The sequence below is a fragment of the Ursus maritimus genome, assembly GCF_017311325.1.
Source record: "Ursus maritimus isolate PB19 chromosome X unlocalized genomic scaffold, ASM1731132v1 scaffold_X1, whole genome shotgun sequence".
NCBI classification, from domain to species: Eukaryota; Metazoa; Chordata; class Mammalia; order Carnivora; family Ursidae; genus Ursus; species Ursus maritimus.
Window position 1 is genome coordinate 51,662,536 of NW_024423319.1, and position 24,425 is coordinate 51,686,960.

General features: G+C 37.9%; 1 pseudogene; it reads right to left on the reverse strand.

Moving 5' to 3' along the window:
* Positions 1–444: 444 nt before the first annotated feature.
* On the reverse strand, positions 445–845 carry LOC121100392 (annotated as a pseudogene).
* Positions 846–24,425: the final 23,580 nt, after the last annotated feature.

Below are 24,425 nucleotides of genomic sequence, written 5' to 3' on the forward strand. Positions count from 1 at the left end.
AATACNNNNTAATACAACCACAATTTTGAAAAAAAGAAATAAAACAGAAAACACAATAACTTGATATCGTCCGATTCCTCACTTTCTTCATCTCAAATCCAATTCATCAGCATATCTTGTTTTTATTGTCAAAATAGATCTCAAATTTGATCCTTTTTGATCATTTCCCAATACCCTGAACCCAGCTACTATCATAGGTGTTTCTCTCACCTTAGATTTCTCTTCCCTTAAATATCTTCATAGCTTTATTCATTACCTCTTTGAGAACTTTATTCAAATGTCACCTTTTCAGTCCATAGAATTTGGAAAAGATTTCTCTTTCAGTCTTTCTCTCCACCTTATTATTTATTTATTTATTTATTTTTATTTATTTATTTATTTATTTATTTATTTATAGTTTTATGGTTTTATTAACACAAATATGACATGCACATAAGCTGTCTATTAACTTTCTTCCCTGTGCAGCTTGGCATTGGGATTGGTGACTCTGATGGCTAGCTGGGCTGCTCTTTCCACAGTGGCTTTGCAGTCTTGAAGGAGAAATTGTGAGCAATATCTGCAAAATAAGTTTTGTTACACATTGTCAGCATTTGAAGCTCCTTGATTTTGTGGACTATGAACTTCCATAAGCCAGTGGGCAGCATGTGCTTTTTCTTCTTGCTTCCCTAACCAGTGTTGGGCATCAAGATCTGGCCCTTGAATCATCTGTACCCCATATTGTCAATGCCTCTGGGTTTCTGCCAGTTGTGCTTAAGTTTTACATATCAGTCTGACTGGTGCAGGATGAACTTCTTGGTCCTCTTTTTAATGATCTTGGTCTTCACCAGAGGTCTGAAGGCAGCCATGATCCTTAGTAGGAGATGGCTGCCACTTCCATAGGTAGTGCCAAGGAAGAGAGAGGCTCCACACTTTGTTTTTAAAATTGTATTAATGACTATCCAACACACTGTTTTTTTGCCTATTTATCTTGTTACTTCTCTTCTCCTACTAGAATATAACCTCTGCGATGGGTAGGGCTTTGTCCCACTTCTTGCTATATCTCCATCATCTAGAAGTGTGTCAGGACATACTAGGTGGCAAATAAATACCTCCTGAATAAGTGAATGAGATAGCTGATGCCCCAGATGCTAACAATAGGAGGACATGTACATCATAGTATCCTGCAAGGAGCATTGGCTTTGTAGTTAGCCAGACAGGAATTTTTTTATTGGTTCTGTCACTTATTTGCGGTGAGACCTTGAGCATGTTAGTAGCTCTGTGCCCCAGCTCTATTACACATGGGAATAATACAATTCCCTTAGACTTATTGTAAGTCTTCAGCAGTGTATTGAATTATATATACTATATAACAAGGATGATATCTGATAAAAAATATTTAAAGTGTCTAGTGTATATCTAGCATGATTCCTACTAGAAGTCCCAGTACAAATTCTAGAAAATTACTGTAATAAATAAATTGTGTCACCGGTTCTTCTCTTCTTCCCTAGCCTCTCTTCAGTCCTGGGGTGAGTTTTCACTGACATTTTCTTATTCTATCTTGTGATATGCAACACATATTTATGAAGTTATGTTAGGGTGAGTTCTGCAAATATGGAAGAGATTTTTTCCCCCTTTATATGAATCAAACAGTCCTTAATCAGCTAGGTCAAGCCAATCATTGTCTTTCAGTCAACACAACTAACAGTCTTAGATGGATAGTTGTTAACAGAGAAAATTACAAATGACTATATCAGAGAGAATGGAAACCTGGCAAGCATAATGTTATCTATAAATTTCTCCTTTGGAATTGCATTAAAAGTCACATTCTGTGCTATAGCAAATGATTAGTTTCATTACTTTATAGTCACTTAATTTTTGATCCATATGCTGTTAGCAGTTTGATCACTCACCCTGTTCGTGAGATGTGACTCTGAATGACTTTTAGCTGTATTAAAAAAATCAAATCTTCGCCTCAGAGGACCAAGACTTGCCATCAGTGAGAATACTCACAACAGTCTATCTCAGATTCTCTATCTAATCCCACTGAGTAATTTCACAAATTATAGCAGCATCATTGTTATAACTGTGTGACCACTTTGAAGAACACTGCTCATTTAATTACCTCAATTCTGTTATGTCTGTGAAAAAAATTGGTCTCAAGAGGCCATAGTCACACTTTGGATACACTGTTATATCATAATATTCTCAAATTTATCTTTATTTTTCCAAAGTCTCTCTGACTTTTTCTCCATACACCAGCTCTATCTATATGACCAAAGCATTGGAATGAAAACCAACAGAGATGGTATTTTCAGTCATGTTGGTGGACTTAGATCAATGACTCTATTACTGTGATATTAAACTTTTTATGTAGAGATGACTTCTAAATTGATTGATCTGTGGAATGGTTGATACTGCTGCATATAAACATAATAACATCATCTTCCCCCAAGTGTACCCAATCCTTTTTCTCTAATCATTCTACCTTATTTTTTTTATTTTTATACACATTGTATTTCTTCTCTTGTCGTCTTGTACTAAGGCCATAATTTTCTCAGACATCTTGTATATTGGTTGCTGATTGGAGGGTGATCTCAAGTGAAGATATCTCTGTTACTAGGGAATAGTGACTGGAAGCAAGACAAAGAAGAGACAGTTTGGTGATTTCTGCCCATTCCTTCTTTTTTAACAGGAGAAAATAAAATTTAATAGGTGTATGTACAGGGAATCCACATAGACATGAAATTCCAAAGACAATGAGGCAACATGAAGCTTATATGAGCTAAGGAAAAAGGGGTCTGAGGACAGAAAGGAGAGAAAACTCCTTAGTAGGAAGGTGAAAGTGATGTGGGAAAGACGTTAGGCCTCGAAGCAGACAGCCAACAAAGAATTCTTAAGGTGTCTTTTGTGCAGAAAGGTGTTTTTATTCATGGGGACAGGACCCATGAACAGAGAGAGCTGCATTGTGGTTGTGGGAGTGGCCCATTATATACTTTCAAGCTGGGAGGGGGTTAGGGATAGGGTAAGTCTCTAAGGAATTTTGGAAGTAAGGTTTCCAGGACCTTGACGGGGCTAGTTATTGTTGGGAAAATGTCATTTATTATGAGCTAATAAAACCTTAGTCATGAGACTTTTCAGATGTGTATCAGTAGGCCATTTGCTTGGGGAATGATTGGGGGTTTAGAGATAAAGGAAATTTCTAAAGGAATTTTTAATTTTTATATGTTAAAGTAGGCCTACAGGATCCAGGATGGGGAGGAGGGTGGGCTAGGATTGCCTTTTGCCTTTAGCAAAGTGTCAACATTAAGGAGGTTGAGTCCGTAGAGGAATGTCACTTCACCTGTTTCAAAAACTTGTCAATGGGCTGTAGGTAGTAAGGAAATTTAATAATTTTTCTTCTGCCTTTGTTTCCCACACCAAAAGGAGATGTTTGGAAAAACAAGACTGTTGTATTATGCAGTTGAGTTCCTTCAATTAAAGGGGGCCTCTGTTAATATTTCTTTTCCTATTGCAGGCTCTCTTCTCCAATGTAATTAGGCAGTTATGGGGGAGGCAGAGTGCTTTTCCTGCATCTGCTGGGTTTTTATTACTTTTAACTTGAAATAATCTTTATGTGAAAGTGGCAAATTTTCAGGCAGCTTGCCCTGGGCCCCTACAATTTCCCTGTCTGGAACTTCCCTGGAAGTTCTTCATATTAAAAGTTGAGCTGGTAAGGTGTTCCATTTCATTGGACCGTTTTTAGTCCTGACAATAGGTCAATTCAGTTAAACTCATTTCAGGAATGGTGATGCAGATGTGTTTTCTCAATTAGGCCTATGGTTCAAGAAATTGGGTATTAAACAAGAGGCATTTCTATGGAAACAAAAGAAAAACAATGGTTAGTGATTAGGTCATAATATAAATCAGTTTTTGAGTCCTGAGGATAGCCAGTGGAGATTTCTAGATGTCATTTTCAAAGCATCTTCAGATACAGTGAGAGCAGTCAGTGGCAGTCTCACAGATATTCCTGGGTTGTAGTTCAAATGTCTTGAGAATTTTGAATGTTCCATACAACAACAGGCATGCAGATTGTCTATATAGGAGCTGTTGTGGTGATTTCTTTGAAGTTTACATCAAGTTGTTTGTATTTAGTTTGCAGAACTTCAAGAAAAAGGACAATTTTACTTGGCAGAATTTAATTTCTTGCTAAGTGTTTCTTCTTTTTGTGCTAAAGTGGAAAGTTAAAAGCAGAACTATCTCTTTTACTCCAGAAGCATATAACCTCGTATCTCTTTAGCTCTGTGCACATCTTCCTGACCCTCTTTGCTCCAAAGTTTGTCTTTGTTAAATACTGTAAGCCAAGACGGATTTACATTGAAGCTAAAGAATCTTTAAGCTACAGGGCTCTTTACTTGCATTGGCTCTTCCAAGATCCTGTATTTAATTTTGTACTTATAATTTTGTATTATTTTCCTTAAGCAATCCCCCTCCAGCTGTATAGGATTTAGACCCTAAAAAAAACTCCTGAATCGACCCTTGAAAGTCATCATTATTTCTTCTGTCTCTTTTACTCACTTCCTTTTGAAGATCTGCTCCAACCATTGCAGTGCTTCTGTTGACATTCCTTCTGTCCTTGATCTCTGTTCAGGGGAAGGTGAAAGCCAAACCTTAACTGACATATGGGTTCTCTAAATGGATTCATTAACTCTATTCAATGTGAATTAATCTTAGAGAATTGAGAAGACACAATAATTGGTTGTGTCCTGAAGAAATATGGGAGGGGTCAGATAGACTTAAGTTCTACTAAGGCATTTACTAGTTTGACGTTAGTTAACATTTCTGAGCCTCAACTTTCTTATCTGCAAAATGGAAACAATAACATTCACTTCTCAGATTTGCTCTGAGTATTAAACCAGAAAATCTAGGGGAAAACACCTTACTTTCTCAAGTGCCTGGCACTTGGTATCAACACATTTAAATTCTACTTCCTTTTCTTTCAGCTGCCATCACAAGACATAGCAAAAAAAGTTGTTATTTAGAGAGAATATTTCCCATCTGGATTTTTTGAACATTTTCTGACCTATAAGAGCTAGAAAAATGCATGCCATTAGTCTGAAAAGGCTAGTGAGCCCTCAGGCAGCCACAGAGGGATGGAACTGTTGCTTTGTTTGAGAGAGTGGCAGTGGACAAAAAGGGCTGTTACAGCAGCATCCATGTGAGCCACCTGATGAGAAGACAAAAGGCAAGCTGAGGGCAAAATGTGAGCTGACACTCTGCAAACCACCCCCCTCCCTTTTAAGGTGGGATATGTATAACATTCCTCAGGTACTAGTGACTGCCTAAGAACAAAGGTAGGGGAGAAACATATGGTCAGCTGATTAAGAATGCAGTCACACAGGACACGAAACTCCACTACAGTTTGTAACTGTCCTAATGATTTACAAGCAAAGTACAATCTGTTTTTTTTTTTAAGATTTTATTTATTTATTTGAGACGGAGAGAGAGCATGGGAGCATGCAAGCAAGAGAGAATGCAAGAGCAGGGGGAAGGAGAAGCAGACTCCCCAATGAGCAGGTATCCCAATGTGGGGTTTGATCCCAGGACCCTGAGCTCAAGACCTGAGCCAAACGCCGATGCCTAACCAACTGAGCCACCCAGGCACCCCAGAAAAGCACACTCTTTTTTTTTAAAAAAATTATTTATTTATTTGCGAGAGAGAGAGAGCACAAGCAGGGGGAAGGGCAGAGGGAGAGAGAAACAGACTCCCCACTGAGCAGGGAGCCCAACTCAGGGCTCCATCCCAGGACCCTGGGATCATGATCTGAGCTGAAAGCAGATGCCCACCCAACTGAGCCACCCAGATGCCCTGACAAGCACAGTCTTAATAATAGCCAGACCTCCAGGGACCTATAGACTCAATTTCCTGGAGATTTAAAGTCATCTTCACCTCTATAAGATAGAAAACCCTATATAATCAATCACTCCTCACAATCTCAATGTAACTCTTTATGCCCATGGGTCTTATCTTTTTGCTGTAATAAAAACACCTCTTTGCAATGAGAATGTCTCAAGAATTCTTTCTTGACCATTGCACTCAATGATCCTGCATCACACTCATCTTCAAACTCTAGAGTCTGTTCAGCTATGGTATGAGAGTGTATATCCTTCCCATACCCAATGTAGTAAAAGTTTTTTTCCCCCTTTCTGTATTGCTTCTTATATTTACAGAATAAACCTTTGGTCTTAAAATGAATCTTTGTTGGGGGTGGAGGAGTGGCATAGAATTTCATTTATTTAATGGATATTTTTCAGATGAGTCCTTAAATAGTAGATAACACAAAGCAGGGAAGGGCCAAGGATGCTACAGTAAAGGTATTAAGTACAGATGCTTGGGTTCGTTCTGTCTTTCCTGAGTACTTTTCTGTCAGGGTATTTGTTTATAGGCATTGTTTATAGGCATAGTTTAAACATTGGTATTTGAAAGAATACATAATTTCTTAGCTTAAAAGTTAAGGAAATTAACCACCTTATTATGCCTAGTAGGATTTAGCACTAAGCAATAGAACAAATTTGTTATATATAGTACCTGGTAGATATATTGTGTCTGTAATCTTGTTGGGAATTTTTTATTCCCAAGTTATGTAGACATTTGTCTATTATACACTTTATGCAGAAATATAATAGAAAGAACATCAGGCTGAAAGTGAGACAACCTCGTGTTCTAATTCTTCTAGGTCTGCAACAATCTTCTGGCTTTTAGGTGAGTCACTTCATTTTATACTACAAATGATACAACTGCAAAGCATGAAATTAACTCTCTGTTCCTAGGTTGTGCTGTGAAGGAAAATGAGCTAATATTTGTGCAAGTTTTGTAAGTTCAGAGGAAGATAGACAAACCACTAATAGTAACTTCTCACAATAGTGTAATGATTTAAGCATAAGGTTGGGGCCTTTGATATTTGAGATAAAAAGAAAATGTAGAGAAATGGCTGGTTAGCATGAACTTAAAACTCTGAATCAAGTTAGGTTACCACTTACCTTGACATTATTAATATAGGCCTTCACAATATTATAATTTAATATTTTACCCAGCTGTTATTGAGGATATATTTTAAAAGCAGCCAGTGGAAAAATTCTTCTGTAAGAACACTGCTTCTTAGGTTCAATATTTCTTATATACAGATCTTCATGAAAAATTCCTCTAATCATTTAGTTTTAGGTAAAAACAAACAAAGAAAGTATCCAGATGAATTGGTATTTTTAATCAAACAATACCCACTACATAATTAATCATATTTCCAATTTTGCCTTGATTATCTGGAAACTCACAGTTAAATATAAAGATGAATTACAGTAATTAGCTTTAGTGTAGCTTTCCTTATGTAATTATCTTCTTTCTTCAACTTTATAGTCTTTCTATATAGGTGCCATGCACAGTAAACTGCTTCAAATATTTCATTTTTAAAAATAGGCGGGAGGATAAATAATATTTCTGTATAAATGTAGTGTCTCATTTGTGGTCACTTATTAAAACCATAGGTATTTGGTTTGATTCCTGTGTAGGCAATTGAATATTGCTCTACTTGAAGACGTTCTGCATTAACCCTAACCCTGAATGATTGTATGCAAATCTTTGACTGTAAGAAGAAACTGAGAAAAAAATGGGGACCAACTAGAGCTAAACTTTTACTGATACTATAAAAATAGTTCAAAGCATATGTTATCATTGATAGTGTAGTATAATCAACTTTATTTTTTATTTTTATAATCAAATTTAGAAATGAATAATAGCAATATTTTATTATTCATGCACATATAGAAGAATCATATTTTGCCCTTCTTTCCTGAGTAATGCTCATGGAACATTAAGATCTAAAAGTCCATTTCCCACCCCATTCCATAATGGCATTGGAGTAGTAGAATAAAAGTGTGTGCTATGTTTAGGCAAATGGGCCAAAGATAGATTATTTTATGTTCCTTCATGAACTGGGAATATATCAGTATATTACTTTGTGCCCATGAAAGTGATGACATTGGTAGACTCCCAGAAGACAGTGACAATTTCAAAAGTAATACTGGTGGGCTGTGAGGCAATGAGTTTTAAAATTTACTAAAGAAGGCTTTGAATTTCATATTTAGATGCATGACAGTGAGCAAAAGTTTGCAAGAAAGGGTCTAACGAAGCCTGGTTAGAGCTTGCTGTTGAGATCAATTTTGGACTAAATTCCTAAAAGAACTGAACCTCTTCTTGAATAGGGAAGAGGTTACTCCAGTGCAACAAGCTCTGGCTTCTAAAATGGAGGTACTCCTTTAAGCCTAAAAAAAAGGCATGCTCATGAAGAGCCAACTGAGGCATTGCAGAAAAACTTAATGAACCACATAGCAAGGCAAGGATGAGAAGAGGAATCTTTTTAATACAGTCACTAAGGGATTGAATAAATGCAAGCATTCTTCTTTTTGCATTCCCATATTTCTAGGACTGTCTTACCACTAAAGAAAACCTATAGCTGGCAATGTAGACTGGAAAATAACCACTAATCTTCCAAGAGTCTAGCCTCATTCAGTAATAATTTCCCTTCTTGAAACAGATTGCCAGGGCCAGGAGACTAGACAATACTTCTGAAAAAGAATAAGGCATGGCAGGAGATTGAGGGTGGAGAACCAGCCCACACATCCTATAGCTTTTAAGCTAAGTTGCTTATTCTTGCTCTTTTGGGTGAGTTCTTTCAAAAGTGTATTCCAGCTCAGAGGTGGCTCTGATTATAAGAGGCTGAAATCCCCAGAGTAGGAGTAGAAGGAAATCCAGTGTTGAGAGAGGGAAAACTTTTGGGAAATATTGGCATTCTGTAGAAGTAAATTCAGGACAGAGACCCAGTCTCAACTTTCTTTGGGTATAGATTGTATGTGTGTTTCTACGTATAGGCAGGAGAATCTAGATGGGAAATAAACCTTCTTCATGGAGAAGAAAGAATAAGGAGAACAAGGAATAAAGACAGTATTTTGAAATATTAATGAGGGAAACCAGTTTCATGCAGAGCAGTCTTTGGCCAGGATGAGAAGGAAGAGAGGAAGGAAGTAGCAGATAAATTGATCTTTGTCCTCCCTCCCCTAATAGATTGTTTTAAAATGAAGTCATTTCGTATAGCCTCTTTGAAGACATTGTGTGAGATGGCACCATTTATTATGTTTGGCAAAATATTTTATGGCTTATTTTAGATATATATATATATATTTTTCTCACTGCTGTTTACCTCTCATTGCATTCCCCAATAAAGCCTGAGCACATAAAATTTTGCCTCAGGTTCCACTTTCTAGGGGGCCTGGTATAAGACAGCTATAGTGGCATTCCAAAACTTTTCCTTCCTTTCTCCGTTTCTCTCCCCCTTTCTTTTTCTTTTCTTGTCTTGTCTTTTCTTTTCTTTTTTCTTTTCCTTTCTTTTCTTTTCTTCTTTTCTTTTCTTTTCTTTTCTTTTGTTCTTTCTTTTCTCTCTTCCTTCCTTCCTTCCTTCCTTCCTTCCTTCCTTCCTTCCTTCCTTTCTTTCTTTCTTTCTTTCTTTCTTTCTTTCTTTCTTTCTCTTTCTTTCTTTCTTTCTTTCTTTCTTTCTTTCTTTCTTTCTTTCTTTCTTTCTTTCTTTCTTTCTTTCTTTCTTTCTCTTTCTTTCCACACATGCAAAGAGTTTCTTTAGAGTATGTACCTAGGAATAGAATTGCTTACTTGTAGTTGTATAGTTGTAGAATTGCTGAATTGTAGTAAATGCTCAGATTTACTAAGCAATGTCAACTGTTTTCCAGAATGGTTTTTATTCACTTATACTTCCATTAACAGTGTATGGGAGTTCCTGTTGCTTTACAACTTCAAAACTTGATGCTTTGTTTTAACGCTTCTTTTTTTTTTTAAAGATTTTATTTATTTGAGAGAGAGAGAGTGAGTAAGTGAGCATGAGCAGGGGAGAGGGGCAGAGGGAGAGGGAGAAGCAGACTGCCTGCTGAGCAGAGAGTTGGACTCGGGGCTCAATCCCAGGACCCTGACATCATGACCTGAACAGATGGCAGATGCTTAACCGACTGAGCCACCCAGGAGCCCCTGCTTTTAACACTTCTAATCTAGTGGATATGTAATGCTATCTTGTTTGCCTTTCCTAAGCTTTTTCTTAAATACAAATGAGGTTGAGGATATGTTCACAAGACATTAGTATTTCATCCTTCTGTAATACGCCTATCCATGTCTTTTGCATATTTTCTGTTGGTATGGCTGTTTTTTCTTTCTGATTCATTGGAGTTCTTTTTTTTTTTTTTTAAGATTTTATTTATTCATTCGACAGAGAGAGACAGCCAGCGAGAGAGGGAACACAAGCAGGGGGGGTAGGAGAGGAAGAAGCAGGCTCCCAGCGGAGAGCCTGACGTGGGGCTCAATCCCAGAATGCTGGGATCACGCCCTGAGCCAGAGGCAGATGCTTAACGACTGCGCCACCCAGGCGCCCCTGATTGGAGTTCTTTACATATTTGGAGAGTAAAACTTTCTTAGTTATATGTCTTTCAAATATTGTCTCCCACTTTTTTCTTTCTATATGGATTATCATTTATTCCTGCACCTTTTAATGCATGATCTCTTTTGTTTCTTCTACAATGCAATCAATGTTTGTTCAGTTATAAATCAAGTTTACACATATACGTGGTCTTTCTGCATTCTCTATTTTGTTCTCTATGTCTATAATTGCTCCAATATCATATTGTCTTCATTATTATATGTTCATAATATGTCTTGAAAATCAATAGGCCAAGTCTTCCTGCCTTCTTCTTCTTCACTACCTTGTCTTTTTTTGATTCTTTATTTTTTCAAGTGTCACACTGACACATAGAGATACACATACTAACCTGTTAGGATTTTGTTTGGAATTGCATTAGATTTTTAAAAAATTTTTATTTAAAATCAATTAATTAACATGTAGTGTATCATTAGTTTCAGAGGTAGAGTTTAGTGATTCATCAGTTGCATATAACACCCAGTGCTCATTCCATCAAGTGCTCATCTTAATGCCCATCTCCTAGTTACCCCATCCCCCCCCAGCAACCCTCAGTCTGTTTCCTATAGTTAAGAGTCTCTTGCAGTTTGTCTCCCTATCTGATTTTATCTTATTGTATTTTTCCTTACCTTCTTCTATGTTCATCTGTTTTGTTTCTTAAATTCCACATATGAGTAAATCATCTGATATTTGTCTTTCTCTGACTGACTTCTTTCACTTAGCATAATACCCTGTAGTTCCATCCAGGTCATTGCAAAAGGTAAGATTTCATTCCTTTTGACAGCTGAGTAATATTCCTTTGTGTAAGTATATATGTATTTTCCATTTTGTAAATATAAATATATATATAATATATTAATATATATAATATATATAAATATAAATAATATATATTATTTATATTCCTTCCTTAAGGAATATATATTCTTATATATTCTTTCCTAAGGAATATTATATTCCTTCCTTAAGGAATATAAATAATAAAGATAAATAAAAAAAAAATATATATATATATAAAATATATATGCCACCTTCTTTATCCATTCATCTGTTTATGTATATCTGGGCCTTTCCCATATTTTGGTTATTGTGAACATTGCTGCTATAAACGTTAGGGTGCATGTGCCCCTTCAAATCACTGTTTATATCCTTTGGATAAATACTTAGTAGTGCAATTGCTAGGTCATAAAATAGCTCTATTTTTAACTTTTTGAGGAACCTCCATAATATTTCCCAGAGTAGCTGTACCAGTTTGCATTCCCACTGAGTATAACAGGGTTCCCCTTTCTCTGTATCTTCACCAAATCTGTTGTTTCCTGACTTGTTAGACATTCTGACTGGTGTGAGGTGGTATATCATTGGGGTTTTGATTTCTATTTCCCTGATGCTGAATGATGTTGAGGATTTTTTCACGTGTCTGTTGGCCACTTGTATGTCTTCTTTGGAGAAATGTCTGTTCATGTCTTCTGCCAATTTGTTGACTGGATTATTTGTTTTTGGGATATTGAGTTTGATAAGTTCTTTACAGATTTTGGATACTAGCCCTTCATCTGATAAGACATTCGCAAATATCATCTCCCACCCTGTAAGCTGTCTTTTAGTTGCTTGTTTCCTTTGTTGTGCAAAAGCTTTTTATCTTGATGAAGTCCTAACAGTTCATGTTTGATTTTGTTTTCCTCTCCTTTGAAGATGTGTCTAGCAAGAAGTTGCTGTAGCCAAGGTCAAAGAGGTTTCTGTCTGTGTTCTCCTCTAGGATTTTGATGGATTCCTGTCTCACATTTAGGTCTTTCATCCATTTTGAGTCTATTTTTGTGTGTGGAAAAGAAAATGGTCCAGTTAATTCTGCAATATGGCTGTCCAATTTTCCCGATACCATTTGTTGAAGAGACTGTCTTTTTTCCATTGGATAGTCTTTCCTACTTTGTTGAAGATTAGTTGATGATAGAACTGAGGTTCCATTTCTGGGTTCTCTATTCGGTTCCATTGATCTATGTGTCTTTTTGCACCAGTACCATTCTGTCTTGATGATTACAGCTTTGTGATACAGTTTGAAGTCCAGAATTGTGATGCCTCTAGCTTTGGTTTTCTTTTCCAGTATTCCTTTGGCTATTTGGAGTCTTTTTTGGTTTCCATACAAATTTTAGGATTGCTTTTTCCAGCTCTGTGAAAAATGTTGATGGCATATTGATAGGGATTGCAATGAATATGTAGATTGCTTTGAGTAGCATAGACATTTTAACAATATTTGTTTTCTGATCCATAATCATGGAATGTTTTTCCATCTTTTTGTGTCTTCCTCCATTTCTTCCATAAGTGTTGTATAGTTTTCAGAGTACAGATCCTTTACCTCTTTGGTTAGGTTTTATCCTCAGTATCTGATGATTTTTGGTGCAATTGTAAATGGGATCAATTCCTTGATTTCTCTTTCTTCTGCCTCATTATAGTGTATGGAAATGTAACTGACTTCTCTGCATTGATTTTATATCCTGTCACTTTGTTGAATTCCTCTGTGAGTTCTAGCAATTTTGGGTGGAGTCTTTTGGGTTTTCAACATCGAGTATTATGTCATCTGTGAAGAATGAAAATTTGATATCTTCTTTGCCAAATTGGATACCTTTTATTTCTTTTAGTTGTCTGATTGCTGAGGCTAGGACTTCCAGTACTATGTTGAACAATGGTGATGAGAGTGGACATCCCTGTCATGTTCCTGATCTTAGGGGAAAAACTGAGAGTGATATTCGCTGTGGGTTTTTCTTAGATGGCTTTGATGAAATTGAGGTATGTTCCCTCTAACCCTACAGACTGGAGAGTTTTTATCAAGAAAGGATGATATATTTTGTCAAATGCTTTCCTACATCTATTGAGAGGATCATATGGTCTTTGTCCTTTCTTTTATTAATGTGGTGTATCACACTGATTGATTTGCAGATGTTGAACCAGCCTTGTGGACGAGGAATAAATTCTACTTCGTCATGGTGAATAATCCTTTTAATGTACTGTTGGATCCTCTTTGCTAGTATATTGGTGAGAATTTTTGCACACATGTTCATCAGAGATATTGGTTTATAATTCTCCTTTTTAGCAGGGTCCTTGTCTGGTTTTGGGATCAAGGTAATGCTAGGTTCATAGAGTGAGTTTGGAACTTTTCTTTCTATTTCAATTTTTTTAAATGGCTTCAGAAGAATAGGTACTAATTCTCCTTCAAATGTTTGGTAGCATTCTGCTGGGAGGCCATTCGGCACTGTGCTCTTGTTTTTTGGGAGATTTTTTATTTCTGCTTCAATTTCTTTGCTGGTTATGGGTCTTTTCAAATTTTCTATTTCTTCCTGTTTCTGTTTTGGTTCTTTATACATTTCTAGGAATGCATCCATTCCTTCAGATTGCCTAATTTGTTGACATATAATTGCTCATAATATTCTCTTATATTTGTTTGTATCTCTTCAGTGTTGGTTGTGATCTTTCCCCTTTCATTCATGATTTTATTTATTTTGGTCCTTTCTCTTTTCTTTTTGGTAAGCCTGGCTAGGGGTTTATCAATCTTATTAATTCTTTCAAACAACCAGCTCCTCATGACATTGATCTGTTCTACTGTTCTTTTGATTTCTATTTCATTGATTTCTGCTCTAATCTTTATTATTTCTCTTCTCCTGCTGGATTTAGGCTTTATTGGCTTCCTTTTTCCAGCTCCTTTAGTTGTAAGGTTAGGTTGTTTATTTGAGACTGCTCTTGTTTCTTGAGAAAGGCCTGTATTGCTATATACTTCCCTCTTAGAACCACCTTTGCTGTATCCCAAAGGTTCTGAATTGTGTTTTAATTTTCATTTGCTTCCATCTGTTTACCTCTTCTTTAATTTCCTGATTGACCCATTCGTTCTTTAGTAGGATGCTCTTCAACCTCTATGTATTTGTGCTCCTTTAAAGTTCTCTCTTGTGATTGACTTCAAGTTTTAACTCCTTGTGGTCTGAAAATACACGTGGACTAAGCTCAATCTTTTGGTACCAGTTGATACCTGATTTATAACCCAGTAGATGATCTATCTGGAAAATGTTCCATGTGCACTCAAGAAGAATGTGTTTTCTATTGCCTTAGAATGAAATGCTCTGAATATATTTGTGAAATCCATCTGGTCCAGTGTGTCATTCAAAGCCCTTGTTTCCTTGTTGATCTGCTTGGATGATTTGTCCATTGTTATGAGTGGGATGTTAAAGTCCCTTACTATTATTGTATTATTATCAAGGTGTTTCTTTAATTTTGTTATTTATTGGTTTATATAATTGGCTGCTCCCAATTTAGGGGCATAAATATTTATAATTGTTAGACCTTCTTGTTTGGTAGACGCTTTTATTATGATATAGTGTCCTTCCTCATCTTTTCTTAGAGTCTTTGGTTTAAAATCTAGTTTGTCTGATGAAAGGATTGCTGCTCCAGCTTTCTTTTGGTGTCCATTAGCATGCTAAATGGTTCTCCATCTCCTCACTTTTTATCTGGAGGTGTCTTTGGGTCTAAAGTGAGTCTCTTGTAGACAGAATATCGATGGGTCTTACTTTTTTTAATTCTTTCTGATATCGTGTCTTTTGATTGGAGCATTTAGTCCATTTTCATTCAGAGTAATTATTGAAAGTTATGAATTTAGTGCCGTTGCATTACATGTAAAGCCATTGTTCCTCTAGATAGTCTCTGTTCCCTTCTTGTCTTTGTTACTTTTGGGCTCTTTCTCTCTACTTAAAGTCTTCCCTGTAATATTTCTTGCAGGGATGTTTAGTTCATTAATTCATTTAGTTTTTGTTTGTCCTGGAAACTCTTTATCTCTCCTATTCTCAATGACAGTCTTTCTGGATAAAGTATTCTTGGCTGCATATTTTTCCCATTTAGCACAGTGAATATATCATGCCAGTCCTTTCTGGCCTGCCAGGTCTCTGAGGACAGGTCTGCTGCCAGCCTTATGTTTCTACCGTTTTAGGTTAATGACCTAAAAAGGTTCTGAGCTGCTTTCAGGAGTTTCTTTTTATCTCAGCAATTTGCAAGCTTCACTATTATATGTCCCGGTGTTGACCTGTTTTTTATTTTGAGGGGGGGGGGCTCTGTGTCTCCTGGACATAAATGCTTATTTCCTTCCCAGATTATTGACATTCTCAGCTATAATTTGTTCAAGTAAACCTTTTGTGTCACCCTCTCCTCCTCTTCTAGGACCCCTATTATTTAAATATTATTTCACTTCATGGTATTGATGATTTCTCAGCTTCTCCCTTCATGATCCAGTAGTTGTTTTTCTCTCTTTTTTCAGCGTTCTTATTTTCCATCATTTTGTCTTCTATATCACTGACTCTTCTGCCTGGTTTATCCTAATACTTAGAGACTCTATTTTTGACTGTATCTCAGTAATAGCATTTTAAATTTGGCCTGATTAGATTTTAGTTCTTTTATTTTTCCAGTAAGGGATTCTCTACTGTCTTTTATGCTTGTTTTCAAGACTAGCTAGTACATTTATAATCATTCTTTTGAATTCTAGTTCTGACATCTTACTTATTCCCACATTGATTAAATCCCTGGTAGTGAGTACTGCCTCCGGTTCTTTATTTTGGGGTGAGTTTCTCTGTTTTATCATATGTCCAGAAAGGAATAAATGAAAGAGAGAGAAAAGATAAAAATAGTAACAGCAACAACAGAAAAATACAAACAAAACAAACCAGAATAAAACAGAAATGAAAGAAAATAAGAAAATATCAAACAAGAAGTAAAACAGAACAGAACAATAAACTAGATTCTGGCCGTATTTTGGTCTGTTTGTTTAAAGAAACTAGAACCCAAAATAGGAAAGAAAGAAAAACTTATATATATACAAAATAAAATAAAATACAATGAAAGGAAACCAAAAATAAAATAATGTATATATAGCACATATAAAAATAAAAAAATAAAAAAGAATTAAAAATAGAATTGATAAAATAAGGAAATAGCTGAGAAAAAAATAAAACTGAAAGACTAAAGAACAACAACAACAACAACAAAAAACTACAAATGCTATATACTGTTTTCCCCAAGAGCTGAAGTTTTGCAGTTCTCTATGATTGGTAAACTTGGTGTTAGCTTGTTGTTCCTGCTGGTCTTCCAGGGAAGGGGCCTGTTGCACTGATTCCCAGGTGTCCTTGTCCTGGTGGAATTGCTTCCCCCTCAACAGGGGGTTGGGGTTAGTGTAAGCCACTCCGGATTCCACTATGGGGAGCTGTTTTGCTTCTTGAAATCTTTCAGCACCAATGGTGATGGCGGGGATAAAAATGCTGGCACCCTGCTCTCTAGCCCTGGAGCTAAATGTTCATGCCCCCCAATCCTCAGTGAGCCCTCATACCCCCCACTCATCAGAGAGCCCTCACAGAAAAGCAGTCAATCACTTTTGTCTCCCTGGTTTCCGTCCCACCTCTGTGTTCACCCAGCCTGTGACCAAGCATTTTAATTTCAGAAATGTGACCCAGTTTTGAGTCTCCAAACTTTACTGACCCTGGCAGTGCAGACCCACACCATTCGTCCCAGGGGAGGGAAGGGGTTCTTGCTATGCTTCTGCTTTTTGCTGGGAGCCTCCTGGAGAATGGTGGCCCAATCATGCAACACTAAGCAGAAAGCTGTTTCCTAGGCTCCCTGTTTTCAACTGGATTTCCTGCTCCAATGTTTGGGAACTTTGTGGTACTCAGGCATCCCTGTTCTTTTTGTGTCCCCAGGGATCCTGAGACCACAATATCCCACCTGGCATTCTGTCCTGCTCTCCCACCTGAGCACCTTTAAGCCAGGGACATCCCCAACTGCAGCAGACTTCTAAAAGTTCTGATTTTTCACTCTGCTGCTTACTTTCTGGTAGCCTGCTTAAGAGCTTCCTTCCCTCTGTGGTTTATCTTTCAATATATCACCCCAGATTCACATCTCCGCACCTCATACTTGTGAAAAGTGGTCACTTTTCTATTTGCAGAACTGCAGGAATTCTTTTCTCAGATGTCTGATTGATTTTGAAGGTGTTCAGAATTATTTGATAACTATCCAGCTGAATGCCAGGGACCAGACCAAATTAGGGTTCCCTACCCCCTGCCATCTTAACCTCTCCTTCAGAATTGCATTAGATCTTTAGAACAATTTGTACATAAAGAACATGATCAGTTTATGATTTTTGTTTTCTATATAAGACCCAGTGCACCAGGCACTATGTGCCCTCTTTAATACCCATCACCGGTTTATCCCATTTCTCAACCGCCCCCTCCCCTCTAAAGCCCTCAGTTTGTTTCCCGGAGTCCATAGTCTCTCATGGTTCGTTCCCCCTTCTGTTTACCCCCTCTTTCTTCTTCCCTTTCTCTCCTAACGATCTTCCTAGTGCTTATGTTCCATAGATGAGAGAAACCATATGATAATTGTCTTTCTCTGCTTGACTTATTTCACTTAGCATTATCTCCTCCAGTGCCATCCATGTTGCAGCAAATGTTGAGAAATCATTCTTTTTGATAGCTCAGTAATATTCCATTGTATATATGGACCACATCATCTTAATCCAGTCATCTGTTGAAGGGCATCTTGGCTCCTTCCACTATTTAGCTATTGTGGACAATGCTGCTATGAACATTGGGGTGCATATGGCCCTTCTCTTCACTACGTCTGTATCTTTGGGGTAAATACCCAGTACTGCAATTACTGGATCATAGGGTAGCTCAATTTTTAACTTTTTATGGGACCTCCACACTGTTTTCCAGAGTGGCTTAACCAATTTGCATTCCCACCAACAATGTAGGAGGGATACCCTATCTCCACATCCTCTCCAACATTTGTTGTTTCAGGAGGTTTTGATCACTGCTTCAATCTCTTCATAATTAATCGGTCTATATAAATAATCAATTTCTTCCTGTTTCAGTCTTGGTAGTTTATAGGTTTCCAGGAAGGCATCCATTTCTTCCAGATTGTTTAATTTATTGGCATAAAGCTGTTGATAAAAGTTTCTAATGGTCCTTCCTATTTTATTGGTGTTGGTTGTGACCTCTCCCTTTTCATTCATACTTTTATTAATTTGGGTCCTTTCGTTATTCTTTTGAATAAGTCTTGCCAGTGGCTTATTGATCTTACTTATTCTTTCAAAGAACCAGCTTCTAGTTCTGTTGATCTGCTCTACTGTGCTCCTGGTTTCTAATTCATTGATCTCTGCTCTAATCTTGATCAACTGCTTTCTTGTGTGTGGATTAGGTCTATTCTTCTGTTCCTGTTCCAGCTTCCTGAGGTGAGAATATAAAAACTGCATTTTAGATTTTTCTATTCTTTTGAGTGAGGCTTGGATGGCTATGTATTTTCCCCTAAGGACTGCCTTGCAGTGTCCCATAGGTTTTGGACCATTGTGTTTTCATTCTTGTTGGTCTCCATAAATTGTTTAAATTGATTTTTGATTCCCTGTTTATCAAATCATTCTTGAGCAGACTGGTTCTTAGTTTCCAAGGGTTTGAGTTCCTTCCAAATTTTCCTTGTGATTGAGTTCCAATTTCAAAGCATGTGGTCTGAGAATATGCAGGGAATAATTTCAGTCTTCTGATATCAGTTGAGACCTGTTTTGTGACCTAGTGTATGATCTATTCTGGAGAAAGTTCCATGTGCATTCAAATAGAATAAGTATTGTTTTGTTCTGGGGTGTAGTGTTCTATATATATCTATGAGATCCCTCTGGTCTACTATGTCATTCAAAGCTCTTGTTTCTTTGTTGATTTTCTGCTTAGGTGATCTATTGCTTGAGTTCCAGTTTCAGAGCATTGTGGTCTGAGAATATGCAGGAAATTATCTTGGTCTTTTGGTATTGGTTGAGACCTGTTTTGTGACCCAGCATATGGTCTATTCTGGGGAACGTTCCATGTGCATTCGAAAAGAATGAGTACATCCTTTAAGAATAATATAGTGTCCTTCTGTATCTCTAACTACAGTCTTAAGTTTAAAATCTATTCTGTCTGATATGAGAATTGCTATCCCAGCTTTCTTTTGAAGTCCATTGGCATGAAAAATGGTTTTCCATCCTTCACTTTCAGTCTGGATGTATCTTTAGGTTCAAAATGATTCTCTCGTAGACAGAAAATGGATGGGTCATGTCTTTTTATCCAATCTTCCACTCTGTGGCTTTTTATGGGAGCATTTAGGCCATTCACATTGAGAGTGATTATTGAGAGATATGGTTTTAATGACGTCATGTAGCCTGTGAAGTGTTTGTTTCTATAGATCGTAAATTTCTGTTCTGTATCACTCTTGGGGCCTTTTTACTTTTATAGAATCCCCCTTAATATCTCCTGTAGGGCTGGTTTCATGGTTACGAAATTGGTCAGTGACTGGCGATTCTGGAAGGTCCTTATCTCTCCATCAATTCTGAATGACAGCCTTGCTGGATAAAGGATCCTTGGCTGCATGTTTTTCTCTGAAAGAGCTTTACGAATACCCCCCAACCCTTTTGTCTCATTCCAGATCTTCGTTGGCAGACCTGACATAATCCTAATATTTTTCCCTTGGTACGTGAGAAATTTCTTTGCCCTGGCTGCTTTCACTACTGTATATTTGGATCTAATATTTGTGAAATGCACTATGACGTGACATGGTGTAGGTTTGTCGTGGTTCAGTTTGAGAGGGGTCCTCTCTGCCTCTTGGACACGAATGCTTGTTTCCTTTGCTAGATTGGGGAAGTTTTCAGCCACAATTTGTTCTAATATCTCTTCTAGACCTCTCTCTTTCTCCACCCCCTTGGTGACGTCAATGATTCTGACATTGAAGCGTTTCATTGAGTCAGTAATCTCCCATAACCTACGTTCTTCAGATTGGATGTTTCTGAGCCAAGTTTCTGTTTTAGCTTTCTCTTCTACCATCCCATCCTCCAATTCACTAATTTATTCTTCTGCCTCATTTACCCTGGCCATTAGAGCATCTAGTTTTGACTGCATTTGATTCATAGTATTTTTAATTTCTGCCAGATTCACTCTCATTTCCGCCCTTAGAGATTCTATATTCTCGTTAATATTTTTGTTAATATTTTTTTCAAGTCTACACATCATCTTGACCATTGTTACTCTGAACTTCATTTCTGACAATTTGGTTATATCCATATCCATCAGTTCTGTGGCAGAAGCCTCAGATTCATTATCTTTTCTTTCCTGGGGGTGATTTCCCCTTCTCGTCATTCTGATGAGGAGAGGTTTGCCCAGAGCCTAAATTATTGAGCAGGACCCAGGCAGTGTGCACTTGTTTTATAGGGACCTTAGGGATGTGGGCTTCTTGATTTTTCAGCCTGGCTTCTGGGGGAGGGGCCTGCCACGCTGATATTCAGGCAACCCTGTTTGGGTAGAGTCTCCCTGTCCCCTGCGAGGGGGGATGGGGATTGGCACAATGTGAGCTGGTATTTCCGGGCTTTTTTTGTCTGGTGGCTTTCCCTGGGTGTTTTCTGTGGCTCTTCTGAGAGTCAGAGCAGCAGTGGTCAAATCCTAGCCTCTGTCTCAGAACAGAGAGTTTGCAGTCCTCTCTCCACTGAGCTCTTCTGGCCTCTTTAACTCTGTTTCTGTTGGTGCTGCTAAAAACCCTGCAGCTGGCGTCCCAGCCCTCACTTCCAGGGCCGGCATGTCTCTGTCCTTCGTGTTTCTAACACCTCCAGCCACCAGTGGCCCCCATGTGCACTCCCGAGCTCCCTGTTTCAGTGTGGTTCACGAGCACTCTGGAGCACAGTTTTTCAGTCTGGTCGCTTGCGTGCTCCTGATCTCCCGGTCTCAGTCCGGTTCCAGTGAGCGCACTGGAGAGCCGTTTTTCAGTTTGGATGCGCGTGTGTTCCCAGGCTCACGGTCTCAGTCTGCTCTCTTGTGGGTGCCCGCCCGCGAGTCCGGCCACTCCCCAGTGCGGTGGCTACCGCTTCCCAGTGCCCAAGCATGGCAGCTCCCACCCCCTTCCGTTTCTCTTCTGATATCCATGGGCGGATTCAGAGCTCCCCGCTTCCTACCTCAATACTCAGTGCTGGAGATGTTCATTTGTAGAGATCCAGATGTATCTTCCTGCGTCTCAGGCTGATTCCATGGGTTTTCCGGATGGTCTGGTACCTATCCAGCTCGGCTCAGGGGACCAGCTGAAAAAGGGGACCCCTAGTCCTCCACCATCTTAACTCCTCCTCTCTACCCTATTTTTAAGTATTCTCCACATAGCCAGTGTGTTTTCTTTTGACTTTTAAATAACCAATTACATTTTCTACATAAGGTTTTCTTTTCTTGCTCCTTTGAACAGTCTCTTAAAGCAACTTGCAATATATCAGATATTGACAAATGATGTGGTTATGCATCACTGACAATGACCAGAGAAATATCAATATTTTGAAGACATTGTTTATTCATTCATATAATAGTAATTATACTTGGGCAGTGTAACAGAGTCACAGAGTCATGAAACTGAAAACAATATGTGGTTATCCAGTCTATTCTGATGACTCCAAGCTAAAGCAAAAGATTCTGGAAAGTATCTACACTGATTCCTTCCTTTCCCCTTTTATGGCACTTCTCTTCCTACCTTCTAACTATGGATAGCAAGAGGTGTCTGTTTAATCTTCCACTTTTTTTACACTTCTACATCTTTTTTGTCCAGCTCACCTGCTATCATGGCTTCAAGTGTTACCTCTTTTCTGAAGAATCTCCAGGCTTTAATCTCTGCATCAAACACTTAGCTCTAGTTTGTAATTTCCAACTGGGCTTCTCCACCCGGATTACTTGCCACTATCTCAAATGCTATGTATTAAAAATAGAATTTCTTTTCCTTCCAAAACCAAATGCCCCTCATAACATAACTATTTCATTCAGCTAGGCCCCAAGGCTTGGAAATTCTTTTGGGCTCATTACTAATCAATTACCAGGTTTCATTAATTCTTTTGTCTTGGTTTTGGCATTCATTATTTCCTTTCCATTCCAACTACCATTCTTTTTCAAACTCTTACCAGTTCAGGTATGATTTATTACAATAGCCCTCTAACTGGTCTCTCAACCTCCTCTTCATTTTCTACAAACTACATTGCACTTTGCATTAGATTAATTTTTTTAAAAAAGATTTTATTTATTTGACAGAGAGAGACACAGCGAGAGGGGGAACACAAGCGGGGGAGTAGGAAAGGAAGAAGCAGGCTTCCTGCTGAGCAGGGAGCCAGATGCAGGGCTCCATCCCAGGACCCTGATATCATGACCTGAGCTGAAGGCAGACACCTAACGACTGAGCCACCCAGGCAACCCATATTAGATTAAAATTTTAAAAAATACAGACTTTTTGTCATTTAAACTTAAGAACCATTTCAGCATTTCCAATTGCCTGATGTCATAATTCCCATCTGTTTTGTAAAAGTCATGCTAGGCCCACTATGACAAAGGCCAATGGGAATAGAAAGGAAGCTGAGGGTATGTAAAAATTAAGATAGGTCCATGATTCTAAAGCATTAACACTTTTCATGAGTGGTAATGACTATATAATGTGTGGAGGCCCAGTGCAAAATAAAAATGCAAGGCACCTTATTAAAAATTATTAAGACTCTCAGAGAGCAACAGCAGACCACTAAACCAAGCATGGGGCCCTTTTGAGTGTGGGATTCTGTGTGATTACAGGTCCCATGCTCATGAAGCTGACTCTGTGCATAAGAGTCACTTGCTTTCGGGGCACCTGGGTGGCACAGCGGTTAAGCATCTGCCTTCGGCTCAGGACGTGATCCCAGCGATCTGGGATCGAGCCCCACATCAGGCTCTTCCGCTATGAGCCTGCTTCTTCTTCTCCCACTCCCCCTGCTTGTGTTCCCTCTCTTGCTGGCTGTCTCTATCTCTGTCGAATAAATAAATAAAATCTTTAAAAAAAAAAAAAAGAGTCACTTGCTTTAAATGTGGATTTTTGTATAGCACAGGTTCCACCTGAGAATATGCATTTTTAACATGCACCATGGGAGATTTGGGAGCTGTGATCAGTAGACTACAATTTGAGTAACACTGGTCTAAAGAAATAATTGCATAGGGCAAAAGTTGCTCCATAGAAAAAGGTTAATAGCTCAAATTATAGTGTCAAAGGGTTTATGGCAAATTTTGGTTAATCTGGTGGGGAAAGCACATTGAGAATAATCTGAAACAGTGATGCTACTCTAAAATAAGACTAAGTCAAGCAGAAGCCAGTCAGTTATCTACAGGATTGAATTCATCTCATTATCCTAAATCTCAAAAGCTACCACTTCCAATGCCCCACCTTGATTTTACTAACTTGCCATTATTGCTTCTTAACAAGAACTCTCTTCTCCAGAATATGTTGAACATTGAGGCTTACTTTATAACAAAAGTGCTTATACTGTCTTCCTTCCACATATCAACTCCTTGTGCTCTACCTTTTAACATTCAATTTAACCTTCTTCTCTGATACATAACTGTCCTTAGTTCATAGAACCATTGAATTTATTTTCAAAGTTGCTTAAAAATCATCTAGTGCAATGCTCTTATCTATAGATGATGAAATCAAAACTCAGAAATTTAGTGATTTATTTAAAAGTACAGAGTCAGTGGGAAAACAATGACTAGAACCCCAAGCCTCCTTTTTGATTCCCAACCCCAAGTTCTTGCCACTGCACCAGACGATTCCATTTGATGTCTCTTTTCTCAAATCCTATATCATATATTCATTCATTCATTTGTTTATTCATTCAACATGTATTTATTGGAGACCTATTATTTTTTCAGAAAATAGGTTAGGAACTGGGAAAAAATGGAGTGGATATGGTCCCTGCTACTATTAATGACATTATCTTCCCCACTCATTTGACACACTTCATCAGTAATTTGTGCTCTTATAGAATCTTTAGCATATGTATGTTCTATTCACAATGAAACTACATACTTATTTAATACAATGATTTTGTTTTAATGTTTTTGTTCTCCACAGTCTCTAGAAAATGTGTGGCACTATCTT